Source organism: Dermacentor variabilis, unplaced genomic scaffold (assembly GCF_050947875.1).
Source record: "Dermacentor variabilis isolate Ectoservices unplaced genomic scaffold, ASM5094787v1 scaffold_13, whole genome shotgun sequence".
NCBI classification, from domain to species: domain Eukaryota; kingdom Metazoa; phylum Arthropoda; class Arachnida; order Ixodida; family Ixodidae; genus Dermacentor; species Dermacentor variabilis.
This window is the reverse complement of record NW_027460291.1, coordinates 45230023-45251158: the sequence shown is the minus strand read 5'-3', so window position 1 is coordinate 45251158 and position 21136 is coordinate 45230023. Positions and strand designations below refer to the sequence as shown.

Below are 21136 nucleotides of genomic sequence, written 5' to 3'. Positions count from 1 at the left end.
TGTACGCGGTTTTATGCTTGAAACGATTGAAGTCAAGGTCCTCGCATACGCTGATGACATTGCTGTCTTTTGCAAAGATGCCGAAAGCATCAAAGAGGTGGTTAGGTTGACTGGCGAGTTTTGCAAAGAATCTGGCTGCAAGATCAATTGGGAGAAGACCGTAGGTTTCTGGCATGGAGAGTGGAGCGAGAAGCCTGAATTATTTGCTGGCATCCAATGGACAGCAATGCCAACAACGAACTTAGGTGTCCCATTACAATGTTATGAAGACACCGAACTGTATTGGAACGAGGAAACAGAACGTTTGAAAGAGAAGACGCAGGGATGGCAAGGCTGAAATTTGTCAATGTTTGCCCGTGCAACTACTTGCAATCTATTCTTATTTGCCAAGTTATGGTATGTTATGCAAGTATTGTTCATGTCGCGTACTAACCTACAAAAAATTAATAGAGTCTTTGCAGTGTTTATTTGGGGAGGAAGTTGGGGAACGAACGAGTCGAACTAATCTGTTTTTGTCCGTCAGAAAAGGTAGTCTTTGTCTGTCGCACCTATTTATCAGACAGATTGTGTCGTATATTATATTTTTACGAGATCAGTGTGACCCATTTCTGTGTACAGTTATGCAAGTTTGTTTACACAATGCACTACCTGAATTCATCGTCTCTACAAATAAGACTGCGATGCACCGTATAAAAAGCTACTGGCGCGAGGTTGTTGTAGCCTTTCGCATGCTTAAAGTAAGTTTTTCTATAGAATACTTGAGTACGGTAAAAAAGAAAAAGCTATGCAAGGATTTACTGCATGTTATGTTACCTCTGACAGTGTAGAGAAGCATATACACAGGAGGCTGTGGACAAGACGTCTTAAAACGGGTTAAAGGAATGCCGATACGAGCGCATGTAAAATCATTTTTCTTCAAGCTCCATAGAAACACTCTACCTGTAAAAACGTGGCTACAAGATAAAGGAATGATTGCACCGTGGACAGTCGACTGCATACTATGCCAAAAACCAGAGACAATAGAACATACATTTATTGAATGCTGGGATCCCATATTTCACTGGGACATCCTTCAGCGAACTATCAAAAAGGACTTACCTATTACACCACGTGGAATCCGATATTTACCAGTTGAGAATCACGGCGACATTCCCTACGACATGATAATGGTAATCAGCCTCCATATATGGAAAACCCGAATGTCGGTAAGACATGCCGACACTAACGCTCGGCCTGCAAGGGAAAATTTTGTTGAACATGTAGCGTATATGCGAGAGCTTTACCGAGCCCAGCTAGAAACACCTCACTGGGTTACACTGTTTGATGAGTTAATCAATTTCAAAAGTTTTTGAGATCCTTCTGTTGTTTGTTGTATTAGTAAACAGGCAATAAAGAAACAAAAATTCCCGTGATGTAGTGGTTATCATGTGAGCTTCACACGCGCAAGGCCCCCGGTTCGATCCCGTGTAGGAACAGTGCATTGCACTTTTTTCTTTGCGATCACGTATACGCAGAACAAAACGGGGAGACAAATCGCCCTATGCGTGCTCGGTTCCCGTAGTGTAAATGTCATGCCGCAGTTCCGGATAGCAACGAATGTGTACATTACTGTTACTTGTTCGGTTTTTGTATTCATTATTTTTTTCTTTCGTTTTTGTGTATATCATTTAAGGAATGTGTGTTGTGGTGACATGTCGACGACTGGCAATCAAGAAAAAAAAAGTTCCCGTGGTGTAGTGGTTATCACGTGCTCTTTACACGCGCAAGGCCCCCGGTTCCATCTCGGGCGGGAACATAATATTACACTTTCGTTTTCTTTGCGATCGCGTATACGCACAACAAAAGGGGGAGAAAAATAAGCCCAATGCGTGCTCGGTTCCCGTAGTGTAGTGGTTATCACGTGCGCTTTACACGCGCAAGGCCCCCGGTTCGATCCCGGGCGGGAACAGTGCGTTACACTTTTTTTTTTGCGATCGCGTATACGCAGAACAAAAAGGGGAGACAAATCGTCCAATGCGTGCTTGGTTCCCGTGATGCCATTCTGCTTCCGGCAGCCGAGCTGTACGGACGTGTGGATCATGGGCTCCGAAGGAGCGGCTTTTGCGGCCACCGGCCGCGGTAACCGGCTTATCGACGATAACGAGGAAGCAAGCTACCAGTTTATTTTGGCACTACTGCCCAAGGGATCTGTCGTGAAAAACACCGTGTTTCTGCATGGCGACGTGCGAGCGAGGCCCTATAGAGTCGAAGAATTTCGGGTTGCGCTCGCCCCGAATGGATTGCTGCAGGAGGTCATGGCCCTTGGAGCCTACCAGATCAATCGCGTATGGGCATTCGCCTTCTCGAGTGACGAGGCAACGAAAACGATGCTGGCGTTGAAAAAGCTCAACGTGAGGGGCCGTCGCTACGTTATCGTCAACCCTCAAGACCAACAGGTACGCCTCCGCCTTCATTGGCTGCTGTATTGGGTGGCGGACGAAGATATAAAGGCAGCGATAGCAGCCTTTGGCAATGTGGAAGTGACAAGAGAACGATGGCGTGTCAGAGGCGTAGGCGATAAGGACTCAACGTCGCGGACTGTTCTGTTGACGTTGAAGAGAGGGATGAAAGTCGATGACCACCCGCACCAAATCCGAGTTGCCGGTGAACTAGCCCTTGTCGTAGTGGCTTGACGGCCGATGCAGTGCTTACGATGCAAGGGTGTCGGACACGTCCGTCGCGAGTGCAAGGTACCATGTTGCGCTCGATGTCGCAGCTTTGGACACTCCGAAGATCAGTGCGTGGGAACGTACGCTGCAGCTGTGGGGCCACCAGCGAACGAGCTCGTCGCGTAGATGAGGATGGATGCTGCTGAAGGTCAGGACGCGGCCAAGGGCGCTGGTGACAAGGAGAGCGCCAGCAATGCAGAGCCGACATCGAAGGCAGCGAAAGATGCAAAAGATGTATTTGTTAACCTCGAAAGGAAAGATGGGACGACAACGGGTCCTGCAGAAGAGCGGGAGAAAAGCAAGGAAAACTGTCTTGCAGTTGATGAAGCCGCATGCGAGACAGAAGGTGGGGATACGCCCCCAACCAGCGACCCTATGGATACGAGCGGCAACGCTACCTTTAAGAGGCCGCTAGACGCTACCGACGGGCCACCTGTAAAGACAATTTTGACGAGAAGGAGCAGCTTCAAGCCCTCTCCAAACATTCATCGGGATAGGAAGGCCAGCTACAAGCCACAGCCGTCCGCGGACCACACCAGACCACCGGACGGTCCCGGAGGCGTCTAGCCGCTGGCTAGACGTTGTGGTAAGCACCGTGCTCCGGGCCTCTCTCACTTTCCCGTAGTAACAATGGCAACCAACCCAACGCTTAGCTTAGGCACGCTAAACGTGAGAGGTCTGGCCGCCAGGCGTAAACAAAGCCAAGTGTACCGGGTGATGGTGGACCAAGACCTGGACGTTCTGGCCGTGCGCAAGACAAAGGTTGAAGGGGAGGAGGAGACCCGGGGCATAGTGCTAAGGTTTACGTCTTTGTACTACGCGGTAGTGAGCCATGCTAAAGTTGCGTCGGCGGGTGTTATTTTATTTATAAGGAAACTTCCCGGCTTATCTATCGAAAATTATTTTTCATGCCCTTCAGGCAGATTAGTGTACGTTGACTTTAATGTTGGTAATGATTCGTGGCGTGTTCTGTGTGTATATGACCCAATGTTTGTGAAGAGCGCACTCCGTTTTTTTCATCCTTAAGGAAGCACATTTGCATGAACAGAGAAGTGATAATTCTGGGGGATTTTAATTGTGTACTCCGAGATCGGGACAGAACAGACCGGAGAACAAATGACAAAATCTGCCATGTACTTACTGAATAATTAGCCGAGTTCGAACTAGACGACGTGGCTGACTGTCTGGTTGGAACACGCGAGGTTCATTACACACACTTCCAGGGCAATAGTCACACTCGCCTAGACAGAATGTACGTGTCACTAGACGTAATACCCCTGTGTAACAGCTACGGTGTCACGCCTCTTTCATTCACTGATCACTGTTTGGTCAAGATGTATGTTGGACGCAAAGCAAAACATCACACTTTCACGTGGGAGATGTGGAAAATGAATTCCAAATTGTTAAATGACGAGATTTTTCTAAGCACTGTACAGGAATATTTGAAAGAAGTGGAAAATAACAACGTGTTGCGAGTCACCGAAAGGTGGGAAAGTTTTAAACAGCGAATTAAACTAGCCGCCATCGATCCCTCCTGCAAAATAAAGCACGAAGAAAGAGTTAAAGAGAAAGAACTAAAGGTGGTGTTGGAAAAGTTAACGGCCTTAGAGTGCAGCCAACCGGGCGCATGCAAAGACAATCTGCGTAGCATCAAATCGAAATTGGAGATATGCGATGAAGAGCGATATCGGGGAGCGATTATACGCGCAAGGGCAGAGGCACTGACAGCAGATGAGGCTCCAACTAAACCTGTGCTTGGTATTGAAAAGAGGCGCGCACCGCGTAACCACGTAGATGCACTTGAGGTACATAATCACGAAATAACAGACTGTGAGGACATAGCATAAGTGTTTTCCAGCACTTTCAACAGCCTTTTGCATCGAGTCCTGTTGACGTAGATGCCTTTAGAGCCACGTTTCTGGGACGCATGCCGCAACTCAGCGACGAGACGAAGAACAGACTAGACACCGATATCAGCACGTGAAGTGGAAAAGGCAATTGATGATTTAAAAACTGGAAAATCGCCGGGTCCGGATGGCCTTTGCGCCGTTTTTTATAAACAGTTTAAATCAGACTTGTCGCCTCTTCTCGCTGACATCTTTAACGAAGCGTATGAAGTAAACTCATTGCCATAGTGTTTCGGGGAAGCACACAACGTGCTCATCCCTAAGACCGACGAGCCTACGAAACTAAAACATGTAACGTCATACAGACCAATATCACTTACCAACAATGATTACAAAGTATTCGTGAAGATCATCGCTGGCAGGTTACAATCAGTAATGGAAACCATAGCAGGTAGTCACCAAACATGCGGCAGCAAGGGACGTACTATTAGCACAAACATACACATAATGAGATCAATTCTAGAATGTTGTCACGCCTTAAGGTCGCGAGTTGCTATTCTCCAACTTGATTTGGATAAAGCTTTTGACTGTGTTGCCCATGTTATTTTAATTGCCATTCTAAAGCATATAAATGTGGGGTCCATAATTACTGACGGGGTGGCCATGGCGTACCGGAACGGAAGTACTAAGCTTATAATTAACAAGTCACTGGAGGCCCCCATCAGCATTCAACGTTCCGTGCGTCAGGGCTGCCAAGCCAGCCCACTCCTGTTCTGTATTTATCTAGAGACTCTGTGTTTGGTAGTGATTGAGAACAAATGTATTCATGGGTTGACAATGCAAGCATCAGAAGTTAAACTTCTGGCCTATGCTGATGACGTAGCCGTGTGTTAAAACGACAAGGAGAGCGTTTTGCAAACGATAAATGTTGCTAAAAATTTTGGCAAAATCACAGGAAGCAGAGTAAACTGGAGCAAGTGCCACGGTATTTAGCATGGGGAGTGGCCTAAGACCCCCGCTATCCTTGCGGATGTCACGTGGTCGACAACGCCAGCAAAACGCCTAGGTGTACCACTTGAAGCTTATAAACAGAGCGACGAATACTGGCAGTGCGAGCTTAAAAGGGTTAAAGAGAAGGCTGAGGCGTGGAAAGCCAAACACCTTTCAGTATTTGCCAGGGCTACTGTGTGCAACTTGTTTTTCGTAGCTAAGCTATGGTACGTCATGCAATTCATGTTTTGTAACAGAGCCAATGTACAGAAATTGCACAGAGTTTTTGCCGTGTTTGTGTGGGGTTCTGGATGGGAGAGATGCAGCCGCAAAAATCTGTTCAGACGGGTGAAAGATGGAGGGCTAGGGCTGGCCCACCTGTTTGTGAGGGAAATAGTTGGACGGTTCCGTTTCTTCAGGAACATTGATGATCCATTTCTTCAATCGGTTTGCGAGGTTAGACTTGCGCATTTGTTACCAGAGTTTATTATAAGCTCTCAAAGTGTACCGGGGGTAGTGTTCGGTTTCTATAAAGAAATTGTGCTGAGTGTTCGTTTCCTTGCTGTACGGTTTTCCAAAGAATATTTGTTTACGGTCACAAGAAAAAGGCTGCGCAATGATCTATTGGACAGCCTTTTTGCCCCACCTCGGTACCGAACTACATACAGTCGAGGTCCAGGCCAGAATATTTTGAAACGTGTAAAAAAATGCAGGTGCCGCCTGGTATGACAACTTTCTTTTTCAAACTACTCACAGGAACAGTCTCAGTTGCAACGTTTTTAGAAGGAAGAGGCTTTTACATGCCATGGGGCTCACATGGCTTCATATGCAAACAACCAGAAACAATAGACCATGTTTTCTTACACTGTTGGGCGGCAGTTTATTTTTTTGATGTTCTACAGCGAACAATAAAGAAAGAATTTCCTCTTGATCCACATGGCATAAGGTGTCTACCGATAGATGACGAGGACGGAACAACTTTCGATCAGATAATGTTAACTGGCCTCTACTGTATATGGCGAGCCCGCATGGCTGGCTTCTATTTCGATCCCGATGCAAGACCAGCCCGTGTTTTCTATCTAGAACGAATAACACGTTTTCTTGATGTGCTTGCTACACATGAGTGTCCTCCGCCTTGGATGGCCAGGATACAACCCCTGGCTAAACTTTAAGAATTTTAAACAACGCCAGCTCACGTATAACAGGCGGCTTTTACTTATTAATTTTTTCTTAACGGATGAGAAGTTCATCTGTCTGTGTATATATGTTCCTTATGTTGTCCTGCCGATTACTGCTGATTACCGGCAATAAAGAAAAAAAACAAGGTTTCCATGGTGTAGTTGTTATCACGTGCGCTTTACACGCGTAAGGCCCCCGGTTTGATCCCGGGCGGGAACAGTGCATTACACTTTTGTTTTCTATGCGATCACGCATACGGAGAACAAAAGAGGGAGAGAAATCGCCCAATCCGTGCTCGGTTCCCGTGGTGTGATTCTGCTTCCATCAGCCGAGCTGAGCGGTCAGCAGTATCGTGGGCTTCAGTGGAGCAGCGACAGCGGCCACTTTTGGCCGTGCAAACAGGCTAAACGACGATAAGGAGTATGCTTTTATATTGCCGCAACTGCCTAAAGGACAAGTGGTGATTTATACAGTCTTTTTGCACGGTGATGTACAGTCAACAGCAAAAGTTTGCGGCATGCGCGAGCGCGTGGAAAAGCGATCCTCCTCACCTTCTAACGGTGAACCCCTGGTGTCGACACCGACAGCTGCACGCATGTGCGTCCCTCCGAGGCTGCAAGCGTGCATGTTCCAGCGCTTCCGCTGTGCGCGCCGGCGATATTCGAATGTAGCCGCGATTTAGCCCTCTTGCGATATGCGCCGTGGCGGCTTCCACGGGCAGAACTTCGTTTATACAACGGAAATCAATTGTTCATTTTCGTCTTGCCGGTCTCCTTCTATAGAGCGTGTCTTCTGCAACGCTCTTCAGCGGTAGAACGCGCCATTCGTAAAGAGAAGGAAACAACGAAGATTGGCCACGAGAAGGTGCAGCCCAGAAAAAAAAATTACTTGTTCCGTTCGCCACCAGGCCGGCCCTATGCATCAGCGCTCGTGACTTGACAAAAAGTGGCCGCAGTGGCGCCCGCAATTTCACGTTTCTAAAAGCGTTTCACACGGTTTCGCCCGTCGAAGCCGCCACAGCGCACATCGCAAGAGCGCTACCTCGCGGCTACATTCGAATATCGCCGGCGCGGAAACATGGACGCTTTCAGTCTGGGAGGAACGCGCACGCGTGTAGGCGTCGGTCTGGACACCAGGGGTCACCGCTAGAAGGGGAGGAGGGTGGCTTCGCCACACGGTCACGCAACCCGCAAACTTTTCCTGTTGATTGTACGTGCGAGACCGTACAAGGTGGAGGATTTCAGGGACGCCCTGCTGCCGATGGGCCTACTGCCTGATGTGGTATGCATAGGGGCGTACCAGATCACCCACGTCTGGGCAGTGACCCTCAGCGATGCGACTGCCACAAAAAGGATGCTGGACCTCAAGGAATTTCAAGTGAAGGGACGATGGTGCGTCATCGTTGACCCGCAAGATCAGCAGGTGAAGCTAAGGCTTCACTGGCTTATGTGCGGCGTTGCCGACGAGGACGTCCGGACGGCATTCGCGGCTTTCGGCAAGGTGGAGGAGGTGAGCGGAGAGCGGTGGCGCGTAGAAGGCATGGGAACGAAGACCTCAACCATCAGGACCGTCATTCTGAAATTGAAAAGCGGTGTGAATGTGGAAGACCTGCCTCATCAGATCCGCGTCGGCGGAGAGTTGGCCTTGGTCGTCGTGCCCGGTCGAACGATGCAGTGCCTGCGCTGCCACGGCGCGAGACACGTCCGCCGTGAGTGCAGAGTCCCCCGCTGTTCTCTCTGCAGACATTTCGGCCACGTCGACGCTGACTGCGTAAAATCTCATGCCACCGTAACAGGTCCAGTAACTTGTGACGTTGCGGCAGAGCACGTCATGGACGTGACCGAGGCGGAGGACGCTACTAAAGGAACGCTAGACACGGTCTCGACAGCGACTGAAAGTAGGACGACGACTTTGGCCATAGACAGCAAGGTGGCTGAGACTACCTTGAAGCCGAGTGGGACTGTACAGGCCGCGACCGCTGTGGGCCAGTCTACGCGGAGCAGTAGTGAAGACGCGCTCGACAACGGCGATGCAGCAGGATGAGGCCATTCACGACGGCGACCGGACTGCGACTCTTGGTGCCCCAGTCAAGCGCCCCCATGACCCCACTAAGGACCGGAACGAGGGTGCGACCAGCACCAGCGAAGCACCCGCCGACAAAGACACCTCTTGCGAGACGGATGGGCTTGAAACCGAAGCCGAATGTCCCACTTGAGAGAAAGCCTGTGGACAAAGTGCCGCCCACAAACAACGCCGGGAAGCCGGGAGGCCCCGGAGGCGGCTAGCCGAGGGCTAGTCGTTAGCGGTAAGCACCGTGCTCCGGGCCTACTTTTCGCTTTAGCACAACATGGCTGAGATGCCGTCCCTTAATATTGCCACTTTAAACGTGATAGGGTTGGTGGCTAGTCGTAGGGCAAAGTCAGGTCCTACGGTTGGTCACTGACTACGATGTAGACGTACTAGCCGTCCAGTAGACTGAGGTTGACGGGGAGGAGGAGACCGGGAGCTTGTTGCGCCGTTTCACGACGAGGTATTTTGTGGTGGTAAACCAGGTGTTAGGCACGGTTGGGGAGTGCATTCTTTTTGTGAAGAAACTGCCTGGACTGCACATTCAAAATATTTTTTCTTGTCAGTCGGGAAGTATTGATTTTTCTGATATTGTTTTGTGTGATTTTCAGTTCCGCGTCATATGCGTATATGCGCCAAATTCAGTAGAAGAGCGCGCCCTTTTCTTTTCGAACCTTTCGCAGTATGTGCAATGCGATAAGCGCGTTATGCTGTTAGGAGACTTTAATTGTGTAGTGAGCGCTAGAGACACAGCCAATAATGCCGGTGTGCGTGACAGAAGCAGTGAAGTATTATCAAAACTAATTAGTGAAAATGAGCTCGATGACGTTTTTAAGTGTCTGGAAGGGGGCCGTGACGTGACTTTTACACGTTTTCAGGGCAGTAGCCATGCGCAATTGGGCCGAATCTACATTTCGCTGGATACAATTCCAAGATGCCAAGGTTATTGTGTAGTACCCGCGTTGTTCTCAGATCATTGTCTCGTGAAATGTAACGTAGGTATAGGGAAACTGAAACATGCGTTTAATTGGGAGATGTGGAAAATGAATGCCTTGTTGCTAAACGACCAGTCTTTCTTTAAGGAGCTAGGGGGTGCGAATGAAGTACGCAGGGATGTAGCGGGAACAATCGCAGAGAAGTGGGAATGTTTTAAACAAAAGGTTAAAATAAAAGCCCTAGAAAGGTCAAGTTGTCTAAAATTTGACATGGAAATGAAAGAAAAGGGTTTGCGAAGACTGCTTCAACAGCTGATAACGCTTGAATGCAGAGAGCCTGGTGCGTACAAAGACGATGTGCGAAACATAAAAGAAAGCTTGAACAGTTCGACAAAGAGCGTTATCAAGCTGCCATTGTGCGAGCACGAGCAGAGGCATTAGCGGCAGGGGAGACGCCCACAATAAGGGCGCTTGGACTCGGGAAGGCGCACGGAAGACGAAACCATGTCGATCAGATTTTAATGAACGGGGTTGTTGCTGACGACAACGAGAGCATAGGACGCGCCTTCTTTCAGTAGAGCCAGTCGCTCTTTGAATTTCAGTCAGCGAATGTAGGGAGTTTTAGAGCCAATTTTCTGCAGCGGATACCGAGACTTGGAGATGACACCAAAGAACGATTAGAAGGCAACATTACCGAGAAGGAAGTCGAAAAGGCAATCGGCGATTTGAATTTGAACAAGTCGCCTGGTCCTGATTGACTCTTTGCTGCGTTGTATAAGGCTTTCAAAACAGAACTGGCCCCATTATTAGCAGACGTATTTAATTATGCGTACGAGAATAAATCATTGCCCGCTTCCTTTAGAAAAGCGCACACAATACTAATACCTAAGGGATCAAACAGACAAACTCAGATTCGTGTCATCCTATAGACCTATATGACTAACAAACATTGAATACAAGATATTTATGAAGATTTTAGCTACCTGACTTCAAGGCACCATCAAGGAAATTGTCGCAGACCACCAAACTTGCGGCATCGGGGGACGGTCCGTTTTTTCGAACATCCATCAGATGCGGTGGGCTCGAGTGCTGTGACGTCACCGGTGGCGGCGTAGCATTTCTTCAGCTTGATCTGGAGAAAGCGTTCGATTGTGTCGCTCACGTTATTTTGTTTGCCATCATTGATCATGTTAATTAATGTCGGTTCCATCATCACTGAGGGCGTGGCCTTTGCGTACCATAATTGCACAAGATTAATTGTTAACAAATCTCTGGGGGCCCCCAATAACATCATGCGTTCCGTACGCCAAGGCTGTCCCCTCAGTCCGCTGTTATTTGCTATCTATATAGAAGCAATGTGTGTAGTAATTAACGGAAATGACAAAATACCGGGTTTCAGATTAACAGCGACAAAGGTGAAGCTATACTGGCGTATGCAGATGACATTGCAGTGTGTTGTACAGACAAACCAAGTGTAACGGAAACAGTATCGGGAGTGAAACATTTCGGTGATGTCATGCGTAGTAGAATAAAATGGGGCAAATCCCTAGGCCTGTGGCACGGGAATGTATTTCTGCACCGGACAACTTCGCGAACGTCAACTGGGTAAAAACTCCGACGAGGTATCTGGATGTCCCTCTCATTAGCTACAATAATAGCGATGAATATTGGGGGAGCCAAGCCGATGAAACGAAAGAAAAGGCGGACAGATGCAAAGGTACGAAGCTGTCTATTTTTGGAAGGGCGACAGTCGGTAATATGTTTTTTGTCACTATGTTAAACTATGTCATGCAAGCGTTGTATTGTTCAAGAGCAAATGTTCAAGAGCAAGAGCAAAAGGCTGCACAGGGTTTTTGCGATTTTCATCTGGAGGTCAACCTGGGAAGGTGCAGCCGAAAAAATTTGTTCAGAAGAGTGAAGGACAGGGGTGTGGGTTTGGCGCATCTTTTTGTTAGACAATTGGTAAACCGACTTTTACTTTTTCGCGATGTGCGCGATCCTTTCCTGTGCACGGTATGTCAGCTCAGGCTGAGCAACGCATTGCCGGCATATGTTGTTAGTACAGCAAGCATGACGGGAACACTTCGTGGTTATTTTAAGGAAGTGGTTGAGAGTGTGCGTTTCCTTTCAGTTCGTTTTTGAAACGATTATATGTGTCACGTGAACAGGAAGACACTGTATAAAGATGTGTGTGACGTTGTTTTCCCAGTGCCGTCATACAGAGTCATATACAGTGGAGGGCCAGGAAAGGATGTCCTTAAACGAGTGAAACGCATGCAGGTGCCACCAGGGGTAAAAGACTTTTTTTTAAGCTTCACACCAGAACGCTTTCCGTGAAGACTTTCATGGAAGAGCAAGGTTGTATCGTACCATGGGGAACGCATTGCTTGATCTGCAAAAAGCAGGAAACCATAGATCACGTTTTTTTTGGAACGTTTGGAGGGCTTTTTTTGGCACGACTTAAAGCGAACCGTGAAAAAAGAGTTACCGGTGGACCCCCAAGGGATCAGGTATCTGTCAATTAAGGATGACGGGGTTCCATATGACATTATGTTGAACACTCTCCACTGTATATGGCGGGCTCGTATGGCAAGGTACTACTGTGATCCTGACGATGGGCCCGCTCGAGTTTATTTCGGAGAATGCATGTCACGATTTACTGAAATACAGAAAATGCAACAATCTGTTCCGGAATCGCTGCGGAGGCTAAAATATCTGACAGCCATGAAGGAATTTTAATTTGACAACGCCTGTCCAATATGGACACACAGATTTGTTGTACGGTGTGACTCCTTTCTTTCTTTTTTTGTATTGAAATTGTGATACTGTAATGTGTGCAAACTGCATGGTCTGCCAAATACGGGTAATAAATAATAAAAACACGGTTCCCGTGGTGTAGAGGTTATCACGTGCGCCTTACACGCGCAAGGCCCCCGGTTCGATCCCGGCGGGAACAGTGCATTACACTTTTGTTTTCTTTGCGATCGCGCATACGCAGAACAAATTAGATGGAGAAATAGCCCACTCCATGCTCGGTTCCCGTGGTGTATCATTCTCCTTCCGGCAGCCGAGCTGACCGGTTCGCAGAATCGTCGGCTCCAGTGGAGCGGCGACAGCGGCCTTTGTTGGCCGCGGAACAGGTGGAACAGCGAAGATGACGCAGGCTATCAGATTATTTTGCTTCCACTGCCAAAGGGACGTGTCGTGCTAAATACCGTGTTTTTGCACGGCGACGTGCGAGCTAGACCCTACAGAGTAGATTTCCGGGACGCTCATGGCCCAATAGGATTGCTGCCGGAAGTGGTGGCCCTGGAGGCCTACCAAATTAACCACGTCTGGGCTTTGACCATGAACACCGCGGAGGCCACGAAACGGATGCTGGAGGTCAAGAAGTTGAAGGTAAAGGGGTGGTGCTGCATCGTGGTCGACCCTCAGGAGTAGCCGGTGCGGCTGCGTCTTCATTGGTTAATACAAGGTGTGGCCGATGAAGATGTAAGAACGGCGTTGGCGGGTTTCGGTAAAGCCGTACAGGTCACCTGAGAGTGGTGGCGCGTTCAGGGTATCAACGACAAGACGACTACACGGTCCGCCTTGCTCAAGCTCAACAGCGGCGTCAAGGTGGAAGATCTGCCGCACAAAATTAGGGTCGCCAGTGAGCTGGCCCTAGTCGTCGTTGCTGGCAGGCCAATGCAGTGCTTGCGCTGTCAAGGCTCTGATTATGTACGACGAGACTGAAAGGTTCCCCGGTGCTCGCAATACCGTCGGTTTGGACACGCCGAGGACCAGTGCATACGTACATACGCCTCTATGACCGGGCCAGCCGAAGGCGAGGACACCATGTTGGTGATGGATGCGGCCGAGGCTAAAGACGCGGCGAAAGGGGCAGGAGACCAGGCCACCCAATGCGCTGTAAGCGGTGTGCTTGCACCTGATGCAGGTGCGAGAACACCACCGGACAAGGAAAACGCTACTGAAGGTGCGGCAAAAGAGCAAGCAGTAGAGATCAAGGAAGGAAACAAGATCAGCCCAACGGAAGCCTGCGAGCGAATCGAGACAGCTGAGGACCAGTCGGCTAAGAATGACCCTATGGGCAGCAATACTTGAGCCTCGGTCAAACGGCCTCTTGAGAAGGGTGCAGACAGCAACACAGCGAACCAAGGAAGTGGGGAAGATGGGCCGCCTTCGAAGACGCCAATGGGCAGGCGCAGCAGCTACAAGCCACGACCGAATACAGCTACCGTAGACAAGAAGTCTGAGAAGAAGCCACCACCGCTCTCCAGTGGTACCGGTCCACCGGGTGGCTCTGGGGGCGTCTGTCTGGGTGCTAGGCACTAACGGCAAACACCATGCTCCGGGCCAACTCTTTTCACTAGACATAGCCATGGCTCCCAACCCGTCGCTTAGATTGGCCATGCAAAACGTTCGAGGTCTGGCCGCCAAGCGCAAGCAGAGCCAAGTGAGTAGGCTGCTGGTGACAGCCGTGCAGGAGACAAAAGTGGATGGTGACGAAGAGACCCGCACCATGCTGCAGCGGTTTACGCCACGGTATTACGCGGTAGTGAGCCACGCCATAGGGGTGTCGGCGGGCTGCGTGCTCTTTGTTAAAAAATTATCCGGTATCACGGTGCAAGGTTATTTTTCATGTCCATCTCGTAGATTAGATTCATGTGATTTTGCTTTGAGTGGAATTGAATGACGTGTGGTATGTATTTATGCACCACACGCGTTGGAGAAACGGACTTTGTTTTTTTTTTTCAAGTTAAAAGAGCATATGCGTTCTGGAAAGCAGATGGTGTTAGGTGATTTTAATTGTGTTCTCAGTGCCCGAGATCGGTCTAATAGAGGATTAAGAAGCGATAAAAGTAGGGATGCTTTGAACGTGATAATTACTGAATGCGAATTAGCGGATGTGGCTGAACGTATGCTAGGGACGCGAGATGTGCGTTTCACGCACTTTCAAGGAAATAACCATGCGCGCTTAGATCCTATTGTTGCTTCAAGCAATACCAATATGTAATAGTTAGTGTGTATCATGTTTCCTTCAGTGATAATTGCCTAGTTGAATGTGACATAGGAAGGAAGAAAAAAGGCGGCAGCATCTCTTGGGAGCTGTGGAAAATGAATTCAAACTTAACTACTGACGAAAGTTTCGGAGAATATGTATCTCGGACTGCATCAAAAAAATTCTAATGAACGGTGAGGGTGAATTAACAGATCGATGGGAAGAGTTTAAACAGTGCTTTAAAATGAAAGCCATCGATCGTTCCGTCGCAATAATGCATGAAACGAAAAAAAAGAAGGAAAAGGATCTGAGAATAATGTTGGGAAAGCTGACAGAACTTGAGTGCCAAGAACAGTCAGCATACAAAGCGACATACGGAATAATAAACAAACTTGAACTGCATGATGAGGAACGCTATCGCGGAGCGATAGCTAGTGCTCGAGCCGAATCCTTTGCGATAGGCGAGGCGCCCACAAAAAGGGCGCTCGAAATGGAAAAATTGCGCGCTCGAGGTAATCATATTACGTGATCGAGTTGGGTGGTAACGAAGTAACATACAATGATAGTATCACACCTGCGTTCTTTGAACACTACGAAAATCTGTTCGCATTTAGGCAGGTGGACCTAGAACGGCTTAAGACGAACTTCTTGAAAAGCATGCCTCAACTGAGTGAAGAAAGAAAAGTTGCATTAGAAACGCCGATAACACAGCGCAAAGCCCTGATGGGCTTTGCGCTGTGTGGTACAAGCGGTTTAAAAAGGAATTGTCAGCAGTACTTGTAGCACTTTTTAACAAAGCGTACGATGGTAAGGCGTTACCGACATCTTTCGGTCAATCACAGACGGTGTTGAATCCAAAGACAGAGGATTTAGGTAAGTTGAAAAGTGTAACATCATACAGACCAATAGCACTCACAAATGTAGACTATAAGACACTAATGAGTCTTAGCAGCTAGATTTCAGTCGGTTGTTAGACATAGTCGGCCCGCACCAAACGTGTGGAATTAAGGGTCGCACTATAGCGACGAATGTTCCCAAGATGCGCTTAGTTCTTGAATGTTGCGACTCCCTTGAAGCGTTTGTGGCCGTACTCCAGTTGGATCTGGAGAAGGCATTTGATTGCGTAGCGCATGCTATTTTGTTTGCAATATTGAAACGCATTAATGTCGAATCCATCATCACGGGCGGTGTAGCTCTGGCGTATCGGAACTGCTCGACAAGACTAATTATTAACAAGGTATTGGGGGGCCCCCATTAAAGTGCAGCGTTCCATGCGTCAGGGCTGTCCGTTCAGTCCACTTTTGTTTTGTATATATATTGAAATGTTATGTTTGTCAATAATTGAAAATAATTCTATTCATGGTTTTAGGTTACAATCTTCAGAGGTCAAACTGCTCGCATACGCCGATGATGTGGCGGTATGTTGTAATGACTATGAAGACACTGAAGAAACCATTAGAACTGTTAAATTTTTTAGTGACGTTACAGGAAGCCCAGTAAACTGGGGAAAGTGGTAATTTTTGCCAATGTTGTATGGCTGAAAACGCCTGTGAAGTACCTTGGTGTGCCGCTTGAGTCCTGCAAAAATAATGATTACTGGCAGCAACAAGCAGAACTCTTACGCGAAAAGGCGAATGCTTGGAGGGCGAATTCTCTCCATGTTTGCGAGGGCAACCGTGTGTAACATGTTTTTTGCGGCTAAACTATGGTATGTGATACAAGTGATGCACTGTTCTAGGGTAAATGTGCAAAGTGCATAGGGTTTTTGCGACCTTTGTGTGGGGATCTACGTGGGAAAGGTGCAGTCGCACAAATTTGTTCAGGAGTGTAAAGTGCGGGGGACTTGGACTGGCACACTTTTTTCTCAAACAATTAGTTAATAGATTTTTATATTTTTCGCGAGGTCAGCGACCCATTTCTCCAAACGGTGTGCCGGGCCAGATTAGGGCGGCTGTTACCTGAATATGTTCTTAGCACGCAAGTCCTGACGGGCACGGTGGAAGGTTATTTTCGGGAAGTAGTAGCGAGTGTGCGATTTCCGAGTGTGCATTTTTCTAACGATTATTTATATTCTGTGAAATAGAGGAAACTGTATAAAGACTTATGCGATATAGTGTTGCCAATCCCGTTGTACAGGGTGATATACAGTGCAGGCCTGGGTCAGAGCGTACTCAAACGGGTTAAAAGAATGCAAGTAGCGCCAACTGCAAAAACTTTCTTTTTTAAACTGCATATCGGAACTCTCCCTGTAGAACATTCCTAGAGGAGCGTGGGATTTATATCCCATGGGGAACTCGCTGCATTATTTGCAAAAAGCCGGAAACGATCCACCATGTTTTTCTTCACTGTTGGCAAGCGGTGTTCTTCTGCGATGTGTTACAGAGGACAATCATAAAAGAATTCCCACTAGACACGCATGGCATTAGGTACCTTGCGATGGACAACGAAGACGGAGTACCTTTCCATCTGATCATGCTGACAGGCCTGCGCAGTATATGGCGCTCACGAATGGCTGGATTCTAATGTGAACCGGATGGAAGACCAGCAAATCTGTACTTTCGAGAGAGCATTGCTCGGCTACTACAAGTTGAAAAAACAAAATGTCTTTCTCACTGGGTAGCCAGGGTAGAACCCTTAGTCACACTAAGGGAATATTAAGTGACAACCTTAGTAACAACACGACTGATGGCTTTTCGCTCAATGTATTGACAAATTGTATTGTAACTCCGTCTTGACTTTTGATGCGTTGTATGCGCATTGTTGTTGCAAAACCGGCAATAAAGGAAAAAAAAGGTTCCAGTGTTGTAGCGGTTATCAGGTGCGCATCACACGCGCAAGGCCGCAGGTTCGATCTCTGGTGGGAACAGTGCATTACGCTTCTGTTTTCTTTGCGATCGCGTATACGCAGAACAAAGAGGGAGACGATTAACCCACTCCGTGCTCGGTTCCCGTGGTGTAGTGGTTCATTCTACTTCCGGCCACCGAGCGTGATGGACGCGAATCATGAGCTCCAAAGGAGTGGCGATTGCGGCCTTAGGCGGCCGCGGAAAGAGGCTTGTAGAAGTTCAAGATAGCGAGTATGAGATTATTTTGCCAAGTCTGCGCACCGGATTGTTGTTTCGAACACGGTTTTTTTGCACGGAGACCCACGAGTGAGATCGTTTGGAGTCGACGATTTTGGAGACTCGCTGACCAAGACCGGTAAGCTCCCTGACGTGGTCGCTTTGGGGGCGTACCAAATCAACCACATCTGGCCGGCGACTTTCCGCAGCGCGGAAACAACGAAGCGGCTTCTCGCCTTCAAGGAGCTGAACGTCAAGGGGCGCCGCTGCCTTATCCTGGACCCAGAGGATCAACAGGTGTAGCTTCGACTCCACTGGATGCTTCATTCCGTGGCCGACGACGACATTTGGAAGGCGCTTGCGGCGTTTGGGAACGTCACTGAAGTAACCCGTGAGCGTTGGCGTGTTCAAGACGTCCACGAAAAGGGTTCAACCACGAGAACCGTGCTCTTAAAGATGAAGCCTGGTATGAAGATCGAGGACCTGCCGCATCAAATTAAGAGTTGCAGGAGAGCTGGCCCTCGTAGTCGTGCCTGGACGGCCGATGCAGTGCAGACGCTGCCGCGGCACGGGCCACGTACGCCGAGAATGCAAGATACCACGGTATTTGATACGTAGACGTTTCGGCCACGGTGAGGGGGAGTGCGTACGGACGCATGCAGTGGCTACAGGAACTGCGTCTGCGGTAGATTCGGCGGAGCACATCATGGACGTTGACGAGGCGGAAGCAGCTGCAAAAGGAGCCGGGGAATGCGAGAAGCCTGCAGCAAATCCAAAGTCTGCGGTGACTGAGGGAGGATGAAAAGAAACGATTACCAAAGAAAGCAAAGAAACGGCAACCATACGCTGCGAAGGAAATGAAGACGGAAGGGCGACTGGTGCAGAGGGAGCACCAGAGCCGGACGTATCTGAACGAGGGAACAGCCAGGAGCCCCTGGACAAGAGCGGCGGCCGAGCCTCGAGCGTCACCGGCACAGCGAAACGCAAGGACACCGAACGCTACAACGTAAAGGACCAGGTGGTGGCCGCCAGCAACGAGGAGCCATCGACGAAAACGACCCAAGGGAGACGACCACTCTTCAAAACAAAACCAAATGTAATGTCGGAAACGAGAGTCGCCGAAAAGCAGGCCTTGCAGCAAGGCCGAACTGGCCAAACAGGTGACCCCGGCACAAAAAAGCGTCTAGCGACGTGCTGGACGCGAAAGGTAAGCACCATGCTCTCGGCCTCTTATCACTGCAGCAAAATGGCTTCTGCACTCGCGCTTAAAGTTGCCACTCTAAGTGTGCGAGGTTTAGCCACAAAGAAAAAGCAGAGTCATGTGCTGCGCCTTCTAACTGACCAAGATATCGATGTGCTTGGTCTACAAGAAACAAAAGTCCTGAAGGGGAAGAAGAGACTGAGAGCATGGTGCAGCGTTTCACGTCTAGGTTTTGCGCCGTTGTCAGTCACGCAATTGGTACTTCTGCCGGGTGTGTCCTGTTTGTCAAAAAGCTGCCTGGTCTAGTTCTTCAGTCGCATGTTTCTTTCTCTTCAGGACGAGCAGTTGTCTGTGATTTCGTTTATTGTTCTACTGAATGGCGCGCTGCCTGCATATATGCAACCACCGCAATTGACGAGAAGACTGTCTTTTTTGAATTCATTAAGCAACATCTGGAACACGGAAAGGCAGCTGATTCTGTTGGGCGGATTCAATTGCGTTCTGAGCGCCGAGGACAAAACTAGTGCGCGTACTTTCAGGGATAGAAGTACTGCCGTTCTTATTCGATTAATTGATGAATTTGTTTAGAGGACGTGTGAGAATATCTGGTGAGCAGGTGTCCATTTAAGTGCACTCATTTCCAAGGTACCAGCCACGCCCGATTCCACAGGATTTACGTGTCTGCATGTTTGGCACCAAAGCTTCATGGCTACGACGTAGTGCCCGCGCCGTTCTCGGATCACTGCATGGTTCAATGCTTCATTGGAGCAAAAAAGCGAAGTAGTTGTTTTCAGTGGGATCTTTGGAAGTTAAACAACAAACTGCTGACTGATAAAGAATTCACTAAGGGTGCGGAGGAAGAAATTAGTAAAGTAACTGGAGGTGGAATACATGAATTGGACCAGGAATGGGAACTGTGCAAGCAGCAGATCAAAATAAAAGGAACTGAAAGGGCGAGCTGCATACGGCACCAAGAAAAACTAAATGAAACGCAGTTAAAGTCTATGCAAAAAAAAAGTATTCGCTCTGGAGTGCAAGGCACCGGGATTATACATCGACGACGTCAGGAAAATAAAACAAGAACTTGAAATTAACGAAGAAAAACGCTATCGTGGAGCGCTTGTGCGCGCGAGAGCTGAACAACTAGCCGTGGCGGAGACACCCACAAGACGGGCGCTAGGGATGGAAAAGGCGCACGCAAGTAGGAACCATGTCACTGAGGTACAATGGACGGGTCGCACCGCAACAGATAATGGAGAAATCAGGAAAGCTTTCTTTGAGTATTGCCAGGCATTGTTCGATTTGCATTATGTCGACCTGGAGCGGTTTAAAGAATCGTTTGTGAGGGCGATGCCACGACTAGACGAGAAACGAACAGCAAGGCTGGAAACGGCCATTAGCGAGCAAGAAGTAGAGCGTGCTATAGATAATTTAAACCCTGGTAAATCGCCTGGGGCTGATGGCTTGAGTGCAGTGTTCTATAAAACTTTCAAGCAACAACTAGCTCCATTGCTGACTGCGGTATTCAATGAGGCATATGAAATAAATGCTTTGCCTGTGTCGTTTGGAACGTCACCCCTTACTGTACTTATTCCTAAAACCGACAAAACGGATAAATTTAAGCAGGTATCGTCATACAGACCTTTCACTCTGACAAACGTAGACTACAAAATCTACATGAAGGTTCGTGCCAGCAGATTACAGTGTCGGCCCTCATCAAACGTGTGGGATCGAAGGCCGTTCCATCGTTTACAGCATTCACAACGCGAGGTGTGTACTGGAATGCTGTGACGCCACATATGCACGTGTCTCACTACTACAATTAGATTTGCAAAAGGCCTTTGATTGTGTGCCACATTGTATTTTGTTTTGCATCCTGGACTACATCAATATAAGTTCGGTCATCCGGGAGGGAGTGAGTTTGGCGTACCGTAACTGCACTACGAGGCTACTTGTTAATAAGTTGCTGGGGGCCCCCATCAACGTACGACGTTCGGTGCGCCAAGGTTGCCCCCTCAGCCCTCTGTTGTTTGATATATATATATATTGAGGCACTGTGTCTGAACATAACGCAAAGCGATGAAATTCTTGGATTTAAACTACAAGCAACCGAAGTGAAATTGCTTGCGTATGCAGACGATGTTG

At 48.4% G+C, this 21136-nt stretch overlaps 3 non-coding genes across 3 annotated transcripts; all 3 read left to right on the top strand.

The window, feature by feature from the left end:
* The first annotated feature begins 1875 nt into the window (after positions 1-1875).
* Positions 1876-1948, top strand: TRNAV-UAC (transfer RNA valine (anticodon UAC)). Its single transcript has one exon. It is a non-coding gene; the product is annotated as a tRNA-Val (tRNA).
* A 4922-nt stretch (positions 1949-6870) lies between these two features.
* TRNAV-UAC (transfer RNA valine (anticodon UAC)) lies at positions 6871-6943 on the top strand. The gene has a single exon. It is a non-coding gene; the product is annotated as a tRNA-Val (tRNA).
* A 5667-nt stretch (positions 6944-12610) lies between these two features.
* On the top strand, positions 12611-12682 carry TRNAV-UAC (transfer RNA valine (anticodon UAC)). The gene has a single exon. It is a non-coding gene; the product is annotated as a tRNA-Val (tRNA).
* Positions 12683-21136: the final 8454 nt, after the last annotated feature.